Genomic DNA, 15,833 nt, shown 5'->3' with positions numbered 1-15,833 from the left:
AATAACAAGCATAACTGACTATTACAAGTGAGACTAAGTGCTATATGTGTGACCTAGCTTTTCCTGGATGAGTGTCACAACAACCCAGAAGAACTTTGTTCCCCTTTTACAAATTAAGAAACCAACTCAACCTCTCTGTACCACCAAAGGGTACATAATTAGGACTTTCCTCAATTGCAACTAATCACAACCAAAGCTTTTTTACTTTGGAGGTTCAACATAATGCTTAAGGGATAGGTGTGTTGATAATAAACAGTAGTGGTAGAAATTTCTGGTTCTTAAAGAGTAAGTCATGATTTAAACTTTTTTTTCCCCTAGTAATAGTCACTTATATCTTACAGAAGGAAGAACAGGGCTGGAGTTGTACACTTGTTTGGGGATTTAAAATCCTGTAAATGGTATTGGTAGATTGTTTTTCTGAGAAATGGAGAAGCATTTCTCCTCCCCGGGTGAGGACTTTGGTGTAAATGTGGCTGACTGACCTGACCTACTAACTGGAGTGATAATGACATAGGCCATGCTCTAGGTGCTTCTGTAGTATCTCCTCAGCATGTTAGTGTAATCCTTGACTCCCACATGACCATTTAACGGTTATCTTTGCAGCCCATTCTCGTCATCAGTTCCAGGGTTCTCTTCCTCGCGTTCCCCACCACCCAGCATATCATCTGCTCCAGTCAAGTTTGGTTATATTGGTTATGTCCATTTCTTGCGGCTTTCCTTCTACAAATCCGTATCCTACCAAGCCTTCAAAACTTACTGATCTCCTCTTACAAAGGAGTCCTTTAAATACTTGAAAAGACCCCACAAGCAACTGGAAGAACGTGGTCTGTTTCACCGCTCACTCAGGTGCTCAATCCAGGTAACGTCATTGGAACTTCATTCCATCAACTGAAGGCTGTTCTTGTGCTTAGGTTAGTCACCATAACCTTTTGCCTGGGCAGGGCTGCAGTAACGCTAGCTCACGTTTCCTCCTGTCCGTTCTCATTACTTGCATACACCTCACACAGCTGACATTTTTATTGTGGTAGGTGTTCTGATGGTCCCACACTTTACTGGGATTGCGAAAGGATCACAGCAAGAGCTCACTCCACTTTATGCTTTCCCAGCTGGCCACAGGCTCCAATGATAGTAAGTTTACTTGCCTATTAATAGGCAAGGAAGAAAAGGAAGAATAGGAAGAAGAAAAAATCCATTAGTTTTTCTACTGTTAGGACTAAGATTAAAAGCTGGGCTTTTGTGGTAATGTAGAATCAGTCCACTATAGATGCATTACTAATGCTACTTTAACACCCGAATAGTGGGCAAAGAGTATCCTCTTTGACTTTAGTGGGTTGGTTATTGTTTGACTTGTTTATTTTGATCTATCTTCAACTAATTTTGAAAAAGACAAATTTCTCTCTTGGTAGACGTCAATTACAATGTGAAGGTAGGTTGCCTTCAGTCTTAGTCAAATTATTTTCAATTAGTAGGAATTAGATTCCTACTAATAGTAAAATTTTGAAAATTTACATACATGTGTCATGAATATATATATTTTTTCAACTGGAGAGGTCATTATTTGTAGCCTAGTTATGAAATTTGGACTCAATAAAAGAGCACAGGGTAGGGGAAAATAGAAGACAGAGTTGACACGAGAATGAGAACACAATACCAGAGGTTGTTAAAGCTGGACAGGGGAATTCTTAGACAGCCTTGAATGGTCTTTGGGGAGGGGAGACACATGAAGCAAAGCTGAAATAATGCAGGAAGATAGGAGCATCCACTCAAGAGTTAAAATTTGGCCTAGAGAAATACTTGTGGGAATGCAAGACCTCCGGATCAGGGAAATTTCACCCAAAAAAGTCAACAGAGCTGAGAGTTTGGGGTGTTAACAATTATATGGACATCCATCCAGACCTGCTGGCCACGACGTGATGAGGTTCACAGATCAGAGACTTCAAAGCTGATGGAAGCTCAAAGATCAACCAATGAATCCAACCTCCTTCAGTGCATTATGAAGTTAAGATCAAGAGGGTTCTGCTTCTCCAAGCCCAAAAAGCCAGTCAGGAGAGGCAAGTATAAAACCCCAAAAGCTATCAAACTAGGGTACATGAAAATACTAGGTGTCCTTTACAGCATCTCTTATTTAAACATCTTAAGTCCTTGCTGATGGATAAATGTGTGTATTTCTACAATGGAATATTACACAGCCATCAAAAACCCCAAAGTCCTGCCATTTGTATTGATGTGATTGGAACTGGAGGGTATTATGCTAAACGAAATAGGACCATTATCAGGATCTCACTCGTGGAATTTAAGAAACGAAAGAGGATCATAGAGGAAGGGAAGGAAAAATACGATGAAATCAGGGCATATAGGTGGCTCAGTCATTTAAGGATCTGCCTTTGGCTCAGATCATGATCCTGGAGTTCTGGAATTGAGCCTCACATTGGGCTTCCTGCTCAGCAGGGAATCAGCTTCTTCCTCTGACCTTGCCCCCTCTCATCCTCTCTAAAATACATTTAAAAAAATAAAATCCTAAAAAAAGAAAGAAAGAAATCAGAGGGAGATAAGCTAGAAGAGACTCTTACTCATAGGAAACAAACAGGGTTGCTGGAGGGTTTAGGGGGAGGGGGATGACATAACTGGGTGATGGACATTAAAGAGTGCATGGGATATAATGAGCACTGGGTGTTTTAGAAGACTGATGAGTCACTAAACTCTGTCTTAGAAACTAATAATATACTACATGTTAATTAGTTGAATTTAAATTTTAAAAATATATTTTTTAAAAGTCCCTGCTGCTGTTCATGTAGGAGCATATTACATGGAGTTGTCCAAGTGAGAATCTAGTTGATCAAAATCCATGCTTGCTACTAAATATTTTTAAAATTATATGATGCCTGGCATGTCAAAAACAAATGAGGGAAGTGATGGGTGTGAGGGGGATATTAATAAAACTAACCATGCGGGGTGCCTGGGTGGCTCAGTGGGTTAAGCCTCTGCCTTCAGCTCAGGTCATGATCCCAGGGTCCTGGGATCAAGTCCCGCATCAGGCTCTCTGTTGAGCAGGAAGCCTGCTCCCTCCTCTCTCTCTGCCTGCCTCTCTGCCTACTTGTGATCTCTGTCAAATAAATAAATAAAATCTTTAAAAAAAAAAAAAAGTTAACCATGCATTGATAGTTGTTAAAATTCAGTAATAGGTAAATGGGATTCATTATACTCATCTATTTGAATATATGTTAGAAAATTACTTCCTCCCCCCCCCCCCCCGCCGCCCCAGACAATGCTTGTACTGTGTAGCATTGGGCCTAAAATATTATATTTAGGGCTTGTTTTTTAACCCTTGTTTTCTGTGTCCACATCTTGCCATCATAGCTTTTGGAACCCACATAGCAATCTCATGACTCACTTTCAGCTTCTCTAGACAATAATTGCCATCTGCCTTCCAGGACCCTCCAATAGATTTTAGAGCCTTTGTCAAACCACTCTAAAAACACCCTCTAATTTGGTGAAAATTCACCCAGCTACTTTGTTATTTTACATGCTGTGATAGTAAAAGGATCTTAATTTCCTAGTACATAGGTTGATAGGATTTGCATGGGGTTTGGGACAAAGCACTTCACTTTATAATAGGTACAGGAATGTAGCAACGTGCAGGAAAGAATGCATTCAGTTAGTTCAACAGCACTGTGCAGGAAGACTCAATAATATTCTGTCTTGAATGTCTCAATTCTTACTTTCTGATTCTGTGAGCCTCTGAAAGTTCTGTTCCAGACGAAACTGGTTCTTTTGCCACTGGGCAGAGATTAGAGATTGTGCTTTCCACTTCTGGAAATGCATGAGCAAGTAACCAAAACTTTGCCTAAGTTAAGGGGGTGGACACACATGCTCTATGCTTTTTTCCCTGTGACTTTACTCATTCTGTTTTCTAAGATGAAGTACCACAAAACACCCAAATAAAGCGTTCTTATGAACAAAGCTAAAAGCATTATGTTCCCTCATTTCAAACTATATTAGCAAAAATACAGTAATCAAAATAGTACGGCATGGAAATAAAAATGCACACATGGATCAATAGAGCAGAGAGCCCAAAAATAAACCCGTGCAAATACACTTCGTTTATGACCAAAGAGCCAAGAATATACGCATGGCGAAAGGGTAGTTTCTTTAATACATGGTGTTGAGGAAACTGAATAGCTACATGTGAAAGAATGAAGCTCAACCACACCACTATCTTCTACCATACACAAAAATGAGCTCAGAGGCACCTGGCTGACTCAGTAAAGAACACACCTCTGGATTGCAGGACTGTGAGTTCAAGCCCCACATTGAATGTGGGGGATTACTTAAAATCTTTAAAAAACCTCAAAATGAATTAAAGACAAATGTGAGACCTGAAACCATGAAACTCATAGAAGAAAACAGGTAGTAAACTCCTTTATATCAATCTTGGCAGTGATTATTTTGGATCTAACTCCAAAAGCAAAGGTAACAGGAATATCTGGGTGACTCAGTTGGTCAAGCATCCATCTCTTGGTTTTGGCTCAGGTCATGATCTGAAGGTCATGAAATCAAGCCCCATCCATGTTGGGCTCTGTGATCAGCATGGAGTCTGCTTAAGATTCTGTCCCTCCCTCTGTTCCTCCTCTGCCCCTTTTCTCTCTCTCTCTCTCTAATAGATACATAAATAAAATCTTTTTTAAAACATACTAAACAACAAGGCAACCTACTGAATGGGAGAAAATATTTTCAAGTCATATATTTGATACAGCGTTATGACTCAAAATATATAACTTGTAAAACTAACGGAAAGCGGTCCAATTTTTAAAAATTGGGATTTAGAATAGACATGAGAGACATACAAATAGTTAACAGGTACATGAAAAGGTACTCAGTATTACTAATATCAGGGAAATTCGAATCAAAATGACAATGAGATATCCTACCCCATACCTGTTAGAATGGCTTTTATCAAAAAGTAAGTGTTAGGATGTGAAGAACTTCTGTGCACCATTATTAGTGATAATGTAAATTGGTAGAGCCATTATGGAAAACTATATGGAAATTCCTCAAAATATTAAAAATAGAACTCCCATATGACCCAGTTATTCCACGTGTGGTTATTTACCCCATGTTCATTGCAGCATTATTTAAATATCTGAGACACAGAAATAGCTTAAGTGTCTGTTAATACATGAATAAAGAAAATGTAATATATTTGTGTGTGTGTATATGTATGTGTGTGTGTGTGTGTATATATATAGAGTGTGTGTGTGTGTGTGTGTGTGTGTATGCATAGATACAGAGACTAGATCACAGGAAGTAGGTATAGGTGGGCAAAATGTTCAAAGATGGTCAAAAGGTACAAACATCCAGTTATAAGTAAGTCCTAGGAATGTAATGTACAAGATGGTGACCATAGTTGACAGCACTATTGAATATTCGAAAGTTGCTAAAAGAAAAATCATAAAAGTTCTCATCATAAGAACATAAATGTGTAACTGTGTGGTGATAGTAGATTGGGGTTTAGATTGGGGGTTAGATATTAACTTGTAATTACTCAGGTAATTAGAAGTTAGCAGAGTTTCAGAAAGGAATTAATACAGTGTGGTCCCCTAGAATCTTCATGGAGTACATAAGAAGAATGACACTCTGCAATTACAAGATGAAGCTGTACTTCATCTTGTACAAGATGACACTCTACAAGTACAATAAGTGACTGGGGATTGTGGGTGGTTAGTTGTAAACAGCAATTCCCAGAGCTCACATAGGACCAGGAGCCAGAGTACAGAATCCTCAGTAGTCATCCAGGGTATTAAATAGAGATCCCAGAGGGATCATGCCTTATTAATAGCCATAAAATATCCCTGGAGTGAAGGCTACTTTAGCTTGGACCCACTCTAGCAAAGATGCTTTAAATACCAAACTGTTGAAAGAGCCAAGATACCCTTCAACAGACGAATGGAAAGAGGAGATATGGTCCATGTATACAATGGAGTATTATGCCTCCATCAGAAAGGATGAATACGGGACACCTGGGTGGCTCAGTTGGTTGGATGACTGCCTTCGGCTCAGGTCATGATCCCGGAGTCCTGGGATGGGGTCCCGCATCGGGCTCCCAGCTCCATGCGGAGTCTGCTTCTCTCTCTGACCTTCTCCTTGCTCGTGCTCTCTCTCACGGTCTCTCTCTCAAATAAATAAATAAAATCTTTAAAAAAAAAAAAAGAAGAAGAAAGGATGAATACCCAACTATTGTATCAACATGGATGGGATTGGAGGTGATTATGCTGAGTGAAGTAAGTCAAGCAGAGAGAGTCAATTATCATACGGTTTCACTTACTTGTGGAGCATAAGGAATAACACGGAGAACATTGAAGACGAGAAGAAGTGACTTGGGGGAAATTGGAAGGGGAGATAAACCATGAGAGACTGTGGACTCTGAGAAACAAACTGAGGGTTTGGAGGGAAGGGGAGTGAAGGGTTAGGTGAGCCAGGTGGTGGGTATTTCGGAGGGCATGTATTGCATGGAGTACTGGGTGTGGTGCATAAACAATGAATCTTGGAACACTGAAAAAATAAAATTTAAAAAAATTTACAAGATTCAAAGCTGATCCACAAATAACTGCTAAAACAAAGCCTGACACTTAAGTAAACAAAATCCAGATCCTCAATAATGTAACAGACATAATGTCCTGCATCTAATCAAAGCATTATGAGACATATAAAGAAGCAGAAAAATGTGACTGATAAAACTAGAAGAAAAAGTAGTCTATAGGAAAAGACCCAGAAAAGGCAGGGATGATAGAGCCAGCAGATAAGAATATTAAAACAGTGCGCCTGGGTGGTTCTGTCAGTGAGGCATCTGCCTTGGGCTCAGGTTATGGTCCCAGGGTTCTGGGATCGAGTCCCTGCTCTGGGCTCCATGCTCGGCAGGAAGCCTGCTTCTTCCCCTGCCTCTGCCTATGGGTGCGTGTGTGCTCTCTCTCTGCCGGGTAAATAAGTAAAATCTTTAAAAAAAAAAAAAAAAGGTTAAAACAGCTGGTTTTGTACAAGTATTAAAAACATGAGAAAAAATGTTTTAATCAAATGGAATAGAAATAAAAAATAAATGCAATAAAACATTGGATAAATTAATAAATTAGACACTACAGGAGAAAAAGTTAGTGAAATGGAAGACTTAGCAATAAAATCTATCCTGAATTTTCTTTTTGTCATAAAGGGTGCAAAATGAAGAAATAATGGCCAATTTTAAAAAATTTGATGAAAACCATAAACTAACAGTGAAGAAGCTTCATAAACTCCACATGAGATAACCATGCACGTATTAATGTACTTGCTGAAAACCAGTGATAGACATTTTTTTTAAATAATAGGAGTAAGACACACTACATTACCACAGAAAGAGATAACAAATACCACAGACTTCTTAGAAACTATGTAGCTAGAAACAAAATCTTTAAAGTGTTGAAGACCATTTTACAGCCAATAAGACGGCTATTATCAAAACAAAACAGCACAAAATACAAGTGTTGGTAAAGATATAGAGAAATTGCAGCCCTTGTGCACTTGCTGTGACTCTTAACAACGGTACAGCTACTATGGAAAACAGTACAGCAGTTGCCCAAAAATTTTAAAGTAGAAGTCCCATATGATCCAGCATTTCTACTAATGGATATATACCCAAATGAATTAAAAGCCGAGATTGAAGAAATATTTGTAGACCAATGTTCATCACAGCATTATTCAGAAGAGTGAAAAGGTGAAGGCAACCCCAGTGCCTATCAGTGAATGAATGGATAAACAACCGTTACATACACACATAATGCAGGATCATTCAGCCCTTGAATGAAATTCTCACACATGCCCCAGCACAGATGAGCCTTCAGGACCTTGTGCTAAGTGAAATATAAGCATAGATATTGTGTGATCCCACTTCTGTGAGGTACCGGGAACAATCAAATTTAGACAGAATGGTGGTTACCAGGGCTGGGGGGCTGGCAGGATTAGTTGTTATTTGATGGGTACAGAGTTTTGTTTTGCAAGAGGAAAAAGGTTCTAGGCTATTGGTTGCAAAACAGTGTGATCCACAGTGAACTGTACACTTGAAAATGATTAAGATGGGGGCACCTGGGTGGCTCAGTTGGTTAAAGCCTCTGCCTTCAGCTCCCGTCATGATCCCAGGGTCCTAGGATTGAGCCCCGCATCGGGCTCTCTGCTCAACAGGGAGCCTGCTTCCTCCTCTCTCTCTGCCTACCTGTGATCTGTGTGTGTCAAATAAATAAAAATAATAATAATAAAAAAGAAAATGGTTAAGATGGTAAGTTTAATGTGATGTAGGGGTGCCTGGGGGGTGCAGTCAGTTAAGTGTCTGACTCTTGGTTTTGGCTCAGGTCATGATCTCAGGGTTGTGAGACCGAGCCCTGCATCATCAGACTCTGCACTCAGAATGGAGTCTACTTAAGATGGTCACTCCTTCTCCCCACAGCGGGTGCATATGCTCGCTCTATCTCCAAAATAAATCAGGGAGCCTGGGTGGCTCATTTGGTTAGAACTGTACCTTCTACTCAGGTCATGATCCCAGGGTTCTGGGATCAAGTCCCACATCAGGCTCAGTGGGGAGTCCACTTACCCCTCTCCCTCTGCCCTGCTCCCTGCCTATTCTTGCACATGCTCTCTATCTCAAATAAATAATTCTTTTAAAAATTTGTTATGTATATTTTGCCACAAATTTTTAACCTTTAAAAAAGTAATGCTTAGAGGGGCGCCCGGGTGGCTCAGTCATTCAGCATCTGCCTTCAGCTCAGGTCATGATCCCAGGGTCCTGGGGTCAAGCCCCACATCGGGCTCCCTGCTTGGCAGGAAGGCTGCTTCTCCTCTCCCACTCCCCCTGCTTGTGTTCTCTCTCTTGCTGTCTCTGTCAAATCAATAAATAAAATCTTTTTAAAAATATTAATATCAATGCTAGGGAAAAACCTGTGTCTTCTCTCTGCCTCTCCTGGCGGTCTGTTCTACTTGAGCCCCACCACTTCTAAGGAGCTTTCCGTCATCTTTCTGCTTCCCATGTTTCTCAAATTTCCCTGAATTCCTGAACCGCCCTATTAAGTATTGAATTATCTACTCATCTTGACAATCTGTAGGACCCCTGAAGAAAAGACTGCCGTCAGCTTGTTTGGGGGGGGCCCAACTGTACCCGTGTTAGAGGAAGTTTATCAGTCAGTGTCCAATCTGTGAAAGAGAAACCACATTATTTCAAACGGAAGGAACATAATACAGGGAGTTTGTTACAAAGGGCTTCCAAGGGCTGGAGGAACAAAAGAGAAGAGGTAAGTGCATCTGACTACTAAGGAGACAGCATACCATCACTTCTAATGGAAGGAACAAAAAAGCAAACAGACCCACGGTCACCACCACCGAGGCCCCGACTGGGAAGCCACGCTGCCTGACCAGCAGCCAGGAGGCCTACCCCTGTGAGCCGCCGCTGCCGCCGTGCTGTCCAGCCCTCCAGCTCCCACAGCTGTCCTTCCGTTGCTTGTGATACTCTTGGAAGTTGTACAAAAAATGGTTTCTTCTCCCCGACAACAACTGCCTCTCAACAGTTGGACGAAACAGAAATCCAGCTGCAGGGATCTGGGGCATTGTGGCTTGTGGGTCTCCCGCTGCAACAGCGAAGAGGAAAACACAGGAGAGGTGATGCAGAGCTGAAGGAGCACCCAGCCCTCAGCACCCTCCTGTACCTACTCAGCATAAATACTCATTCTTTTGCCTCTTTAGAGATTTACGCACACAAAAACCTTCTGTACAAAATACACTTAATCTGTCCCCCAACAGAAAGATGAGGACCCCACCAGTCACTGTGAATATCTGGGTGATGATAATTCTAGTTAAGTCAAACCAGCGCCCCACCCCCAGATGTGCTGAAATCTTAAGACTCAATGGTAGATCAGTTACCACCAAAATTTTACATTTAATAGAAGAGAGGGGGGAAGGTAATTAACATGTACAAATACGTAAGAAAGAAACAACTGGCATAGTCCTCATTTTTATAAATCAAATAGTTATCTCTGATACTTTTTTTTTTCCCTCCCCACAGCCCATATCATTTTCCTGTCGCCCTCAGTCAGAATCTTAGCTGGCTGGGGTTCTTTACCTGCTGGGGAGACCCTACACTTAATTCCTGAGGGATTGAAGTCCTTATTGATTCTGGCTTTGGAGAGTCGCGGTGGCCTTCCATTAACTTTTAACAACTGAACATGGAAGCACTATGGAGGCATGCCAGAGAGCTGTCTCCATTGTTGAGCAACAGTCACATTTCCCTCGATAATCGAGATCAAGCACCCCAGTCAATACAATAAGCGCCTTTTCCCATTGGTTCAGTGACACAAGAACCCAAAATGCCCAAATGGGAATCTCATTTCCAGTTCCTTGAGAGCACTGTTCATTTCCTAGCGGACAGATTTCCTCCCTTGGGAACCCAGGCAATAGATCCTCAAATTGTAGGTACAGAAACCAAACTTCTGGGAGTAGGTTATTAGATTTAATTTTGAGAAGAGTCATTCTCACTGTCCCCCAACCGATTCCTGCATCCTGTGATTCCTTGTGTCCACTGACTAGCAAAGATCATTCCTAATGCCCAAATTGTGGTTCATAAATACCATTCATACTTCAAACAAACAAACCCACCTCCTTGCAGAATGGCTGATTAAAGGTAAGGGATGAGAAATACATAAAGAACCTGGAAAGCCTTCTCATATCAGGAAGTAAGGCAGTCATAAAAAAACCCACTGGAGTCCTATCAAAAAGACACAGAGCTTCGGGGATTTAAAAGCCCAACTTTAAAGGGCTTTCACCAGCTTTAGTAGGCTGTATAATGGCCCCCAATGATATTGGGTCCTAATCCTTGGAATATGTTCCTTATACAGCAAAGATTTCTCAAATGTGATTAAGGAATTTGAGATGGGGAGAATATAGGATCATCAGGATATGTCCTAAATGCAATCCAATAGGCCTTTGGAAGAGGGGTACAGAAGATTTGCCACACAGAAGAGAGAGCCACATGACCATGGAGGCTGAGAGATTGGGGTGATGTGGCTGCAAGCCAAGGACTGCCAGCAACTGCCAGAAACTAGAAGAGGCAAGGAACAGGTTTTCCCCTACAGCCTTCAAAGGGCGCATAGCCTTGCTGATGCCTTGATTTTAAGCCAGTGGAACTGATTTGGGGTTCCTGGCCTCCAGGACTATGAAACAACACAATTTCTGTTGTTTTAAGCCACCCAATTTGTGGTAATTCGGTACAGTAGCCACAGGAAAATAACACAACGGTGCTTGGGTGGCTCAGTAGGTTAAGCCTCTGCATTCAGCTCAGGTCATGATCTCAGGGTCCTGGGATCAAGCCCCACATCGGGCTCTCTGCTTGGCAGGGAACCTGCTTCCCTTCTCTCTCTCTCTCTGCCTACTTGTGATCTCTCTCTCTTTCTGTCAAATAAATATTTTTTAAATAAATATTTTTTTAAAAGAAAATAATATACTAGCCAAAGATGGAGCATTGTGAGCATCAAAATAATTATTTTTAAACCATGCATTCAAAATGATACCAGTATGCACTGGGGTGCCTGGGTGGCTCAGTGGGCTAAACGTCTGACTCTTGATTTCATTCAGCTCAGGTCATGATCTCAGGGTCGTGAGTGCGAGCCCCCCACAGACTCCATGCTCAGCAGGGAGTCTGCTTGGGATTCTCCCTCTCCCTCTGCCCCTTTCCCCCACTGCACTTTCTCTCTCTAAAATAAGTAAATAAATCTTTCTAAAAAATGATGCCCTCTCTATGTACACAAATTTGTCAGTAGGTAAACTATTCAGTGTTCTAAGAACTGACAATGGGAAATAACTGTACTTTAGCAGAAGGATACAGTTAGAGAAGTTTTGCTTTACAGAAAAATTTACAGAAAGAATTAAGATGTCTCCATTTTGCAATCCATTATGAATTAGCAGCAATGACCATCAATGGCTACCAAGACAATTAGGTAAGAGAAGGTTATGGGGAATTCACAATCAGGCTGGCAACGTCCAAACCCCACAGTTCAATCAATCCCATCACTTAAAAAAAGAAAAAAGAGAAAAGACATATGTGCTTCCTGATGGGATGCAACAAGAAATACAAAATACCATCTATGACATTTTCTTGACAAAATTTCAGAACTGAGCCTGCTGCAGCCTAGATCTAAGTACCAGTTTGCAAGAAACATTTGGGACAGGAATATGTTCAGTGATCAAAACTGATGGCATCCTATCAGTAGAATCCCAAATGTAGGGAACTACAGAGGGAAAAGACCTAGAGCTTGTTCAACAAATTGCCAAAAAAAAAAAAAAAAAAAAAGTGGAAGGAGAAATCTATAATTAAAGATCTAAGAGAGTTCAAATGTCACCATTTCCTTAAACCAAGACTCCTTGAAATAGAACTGACCCCTCACTTCGAAGCTGTCCCAGCACATGAAGAACATGACTCGCCAGGCACTCCCCTTGGCATCATTCCAGCGTCATCCCATCCCCCGACCTTACCCCTGAAATTTCACGGCCCATCATTAGGATCACGCCCTTGCACATAACAACTCTTTCGCCCCTCTCCCGTCCATGCTGGGGTAAATCACAAACCTGGGTAAACCCTGCTCTGTATGCTTGTACTCTTGCGGATGAATGGCCGATTTCTTGTTAGACTCACTCTCCCTAATGCCATTGGATCCGTAACGCGGCCTGCCATCCTCTTTCACCCCTCGGTCTGGCTTCTCGTCCGGTTTCCAATTTGATCCAATCATACCTTCTCCTCTTCCCAAACACTTCCAGTATCTCCTCCATCCTCATCTGCTAAAATCATCTTGCTCTTTATTTCACTGAACAAAATAAAGGTAATCATCAAAAGAGAACTTCCAAGACATCCAAATGGCTAATAAACATCGGACAAGCTACTTAACATCACTAGTCATCAAATGCGAGGTAAAACCACAATCTGATACCACCACCACTCACCAGAGCACCTGCAACAAAGCCAGAGGGTAATATAGGCATTCCTCAGAGACAGTGCGAGTTGGGCCCCAGACCATTGCTATATAGCAAATATTGCAATAAAGCAAGTCAAATTTTTGGTTTCCAGGTGCATCTAAAAGTAACAATTATGCAACACTGTGGTCTGTTGGGTGTGCAACATTACGTCAAGGAAGGAGGAAGGAAGGAAAAACATACCTTAATTTGAAAATACTTCGTTGCTAAAAAATAAAATGCTAACCAACCTCTGAGGTTTCAGTCAATTTTTGCTGGTGGAAAGTCTCTGCCTTGATAATGGCTGCTGACTGAGCAGAGTGGGGGCTGCTGAAGTTGGGGGTGTCTGTGGCAGCTTCTTAAGATAAGACAACGATGAAGTTTTCCCCCTCAGCTGACTCTTCCTTTCACAATTTCTCTGCTGCTTGCAATGCCGCTTGACGGCGTCTCACTCACGGTACTTTTTTCGACATCAGAGTCTGGCCTCTGGCTGCTGCTTTATCAACTGAATGTGTGGCATATTCTAAAGCTTTTGGTGTCATTTCAACAATCTTCACGGCATCTTCACCAGTAGCTTCCATCTCAAGAAGCCGCTGATCCCCATAACAAATGCGAAAATAATGAAAAAGTTCGAAGGACTGCAAGAGTTACCAGCATGGGACGCAGACATAACGTGAGCAAATGCTGTTGGAAAAGTGGCACCGCAAGACTCCCTCGACGCAGAATCGCCACAAACCCTCAATTTGTGCAAGAAACAAAAACAAAAAACAAACAAACAAAAACAGCACAGTTCAGGGAAACACGTGAAAGCAAGGGATGCCTGTGGTAACGAGGAAGCAAATGGAACTTTCACACCTTGCTGGAGGGAGCTGAGTGGGTAGGTCGTGTTGTAAAACGACATGACACTTCACTAACGTCCAGCACGTGGATACGTAGGGCCCGGGAGCTTCTCCCCTAGCTATGTACCCAACTGAGACATATGCATGTTGTCTATAAAACGGGTTCCAGAAGGTTCGCAGAAGCCTGACTCAGACAAAAGCTGGAAACAGCCCAAATGTTCCTCAACACTAGAAGGGAAGAAGTATGGTACAGTCGTGGGATGCAGTGTTACATGGCAGGGAGAGCAAGTGAACTACCGCTATACCCAGCAACATAGGTAAGACTCACACGGAGGCCAAAGAGCCATAAGCAAAAGAGGATATAGTACTTACAAGATATGCAAAGGCAGACAAGGTCATCTGTGGTGTCAGGACTGCAGTTGCCTTGGCAGCAGCCTGGGGAGGACCTGGAAAGGGATACAGGGGCACTCTGGATTGCTGATAATGTTCTGTTTCCCGACCTGAGCCCCAGTTGCACAGGTAGGTTCGCTTCGTAAAAATTATTGAGCTGTAGATTCGGGACTTTTGTATTTACACCTCCGAGAAAATGTTAAAGGAGTAAAAGACACCCCACAAACTGACGCTACCACACGGACCCATCTGTGGGAAACCACGCCCAGCCTCCCTATCGTCACTCCTGTTCCTGGGGGTGAACTGTTGTTCATGCTTCCATCGAAGACAGGCCTTGCCTCCTGCGTCCCCACAGAACTACCCCCTCTCTTCACAAGGATGACAGTCTGGTCCCCCGTCTCATTCCTATACCTTTTCTCTGGACTGGATCTTTCCCATCAACCTACAAACATGCTATCACTTTCCTCATTTTTGAGACCACCTTCTCAACCCTCGGTTACTGTAGTTTTTTCCCCTTCTCTAGGCTAAAGCAAAACTCAAACAATGATCTATACTTGCTGATTCCAGATTTGTTCTAATACTCTCTTTGAACCACTCCAGTCATATTCTCACCTGCACGCTCCACAAACGTGGATCTCATCCAAGTCACTTCTGCATTGTTAAGTCTAACAGTCACTTCTTCACCCTCATCTTCTGTGACTTTCAGCCGCTTTAGGCATGACCATCAATTCCTTCTTTCTCAAATCACTTTCTCCTCTATGCTTCCAGAACATTCTACCACACTAGCTGCTCCTTTCCAACTTTCTTTTATTAGTTCCGCCTTATCTCCCTGACCTCTCATTTTGGAGAGCCCCAGAACTCATCTTCTATATGTTTTCTTCTATATGTTTTCTCCTTCGGGACTTTCATCCAGTGTCACGTACACACTGTGTAAGTGGAGGAATGCCAACAAAGGGTCTCCAGCCCAGATCTTTCTCCTGAACTCAGGTTCCTCATGCATTCGCTTCCTCAGCACCTCCACCCATGTCTAACAGGCATCTCCAATTTTGTATGTGCAACATCAAACTCCTGTCTTCCCCAAGAACCCACTCAAAGATTTCCCATCTTGGTTAATGGAAACTCTATCCTTCCGAACGATGATCAGGATAAAACCCTTGGAGACATTTTCAACTCCGCCATCTCTCAGAAACAAAGTCAACCTGTCAGCAGATCCTCAAACAACCTTCAGAGCATTCCCAGAATCTGACCACTCCCACTATTTCCACTTCTTCAACCCTAGTCTAAGCCACTATCACTAGGTGCCAGGATTATTGCTATAACCTCCTAGCTGGCCTCCCTGCGACCCCCGCACTAAACTCCCCACCAGCCTGTCCTCGGTGCAGCATCAAAATGTCAACCAGATCCAGTCAATCTTCTGCTTAAAACCTTCCGGTGACCTGTTTCGCCCAAAGACAAATTCCGTGTAGTAGGTTACCAAGGCCCTCACGGTGAACCCGTCTCCCTGCACTTTTACCTCTTCTCCATGTACACTAGCCTCTTTGCCATTCCTCAATGGAGGCTGACGAGCTCCTGCTTCAGGGCCTTGCAAGTCTCCTT

General features: G+C 42.3%; 1 long non-coding RNA gene across 1 annotated transcript; it reads right to left on the bottom strand.

Annotated features, from left to right (window-relative positions):
• Positions 1 to 8,929: 8,929 nt before the first annotated feature.
• LOC106006464 lies at positions 8,930 to 14,490 on the bottom strand. Its single transcript, XR_001180511.2, has 3 exons — positions 14,220 to 14,490; positions 12,628 to 13,745; positions 8,930 to 9,638 (listed from the first exon to the last, which is right to left on the bottom strand). It is a non-coding gene; the product is annotated as an uncharacterized LOC106006464 (long non-coding RNA).
• Between the last annotated feature and the right edge of the window lie 1,343 nt (positions 14,491 to 15,833).

This window comes from Mustela putorius, unplaced genomic scaffold (assembly GCF_011764305.1).
Source record: "Mustela putorius furo isolate JIRA1106 unplaced genomic scaffold, ASM1176430v1.1 tig00003896_pilon_pilon_pilon, whole genome shotgun sequence".
Classification (NCBI taxonomy): Eukaryota; Metazoa; Chordata; class Mammalia; order Carnivora; family Mustelidae; genus Mustela; species Mustela putorius.
Note: the sequence above shows the minus strand (reverse complement) of the source record. Positions and strands in the feature narration are given on the sequence as shown.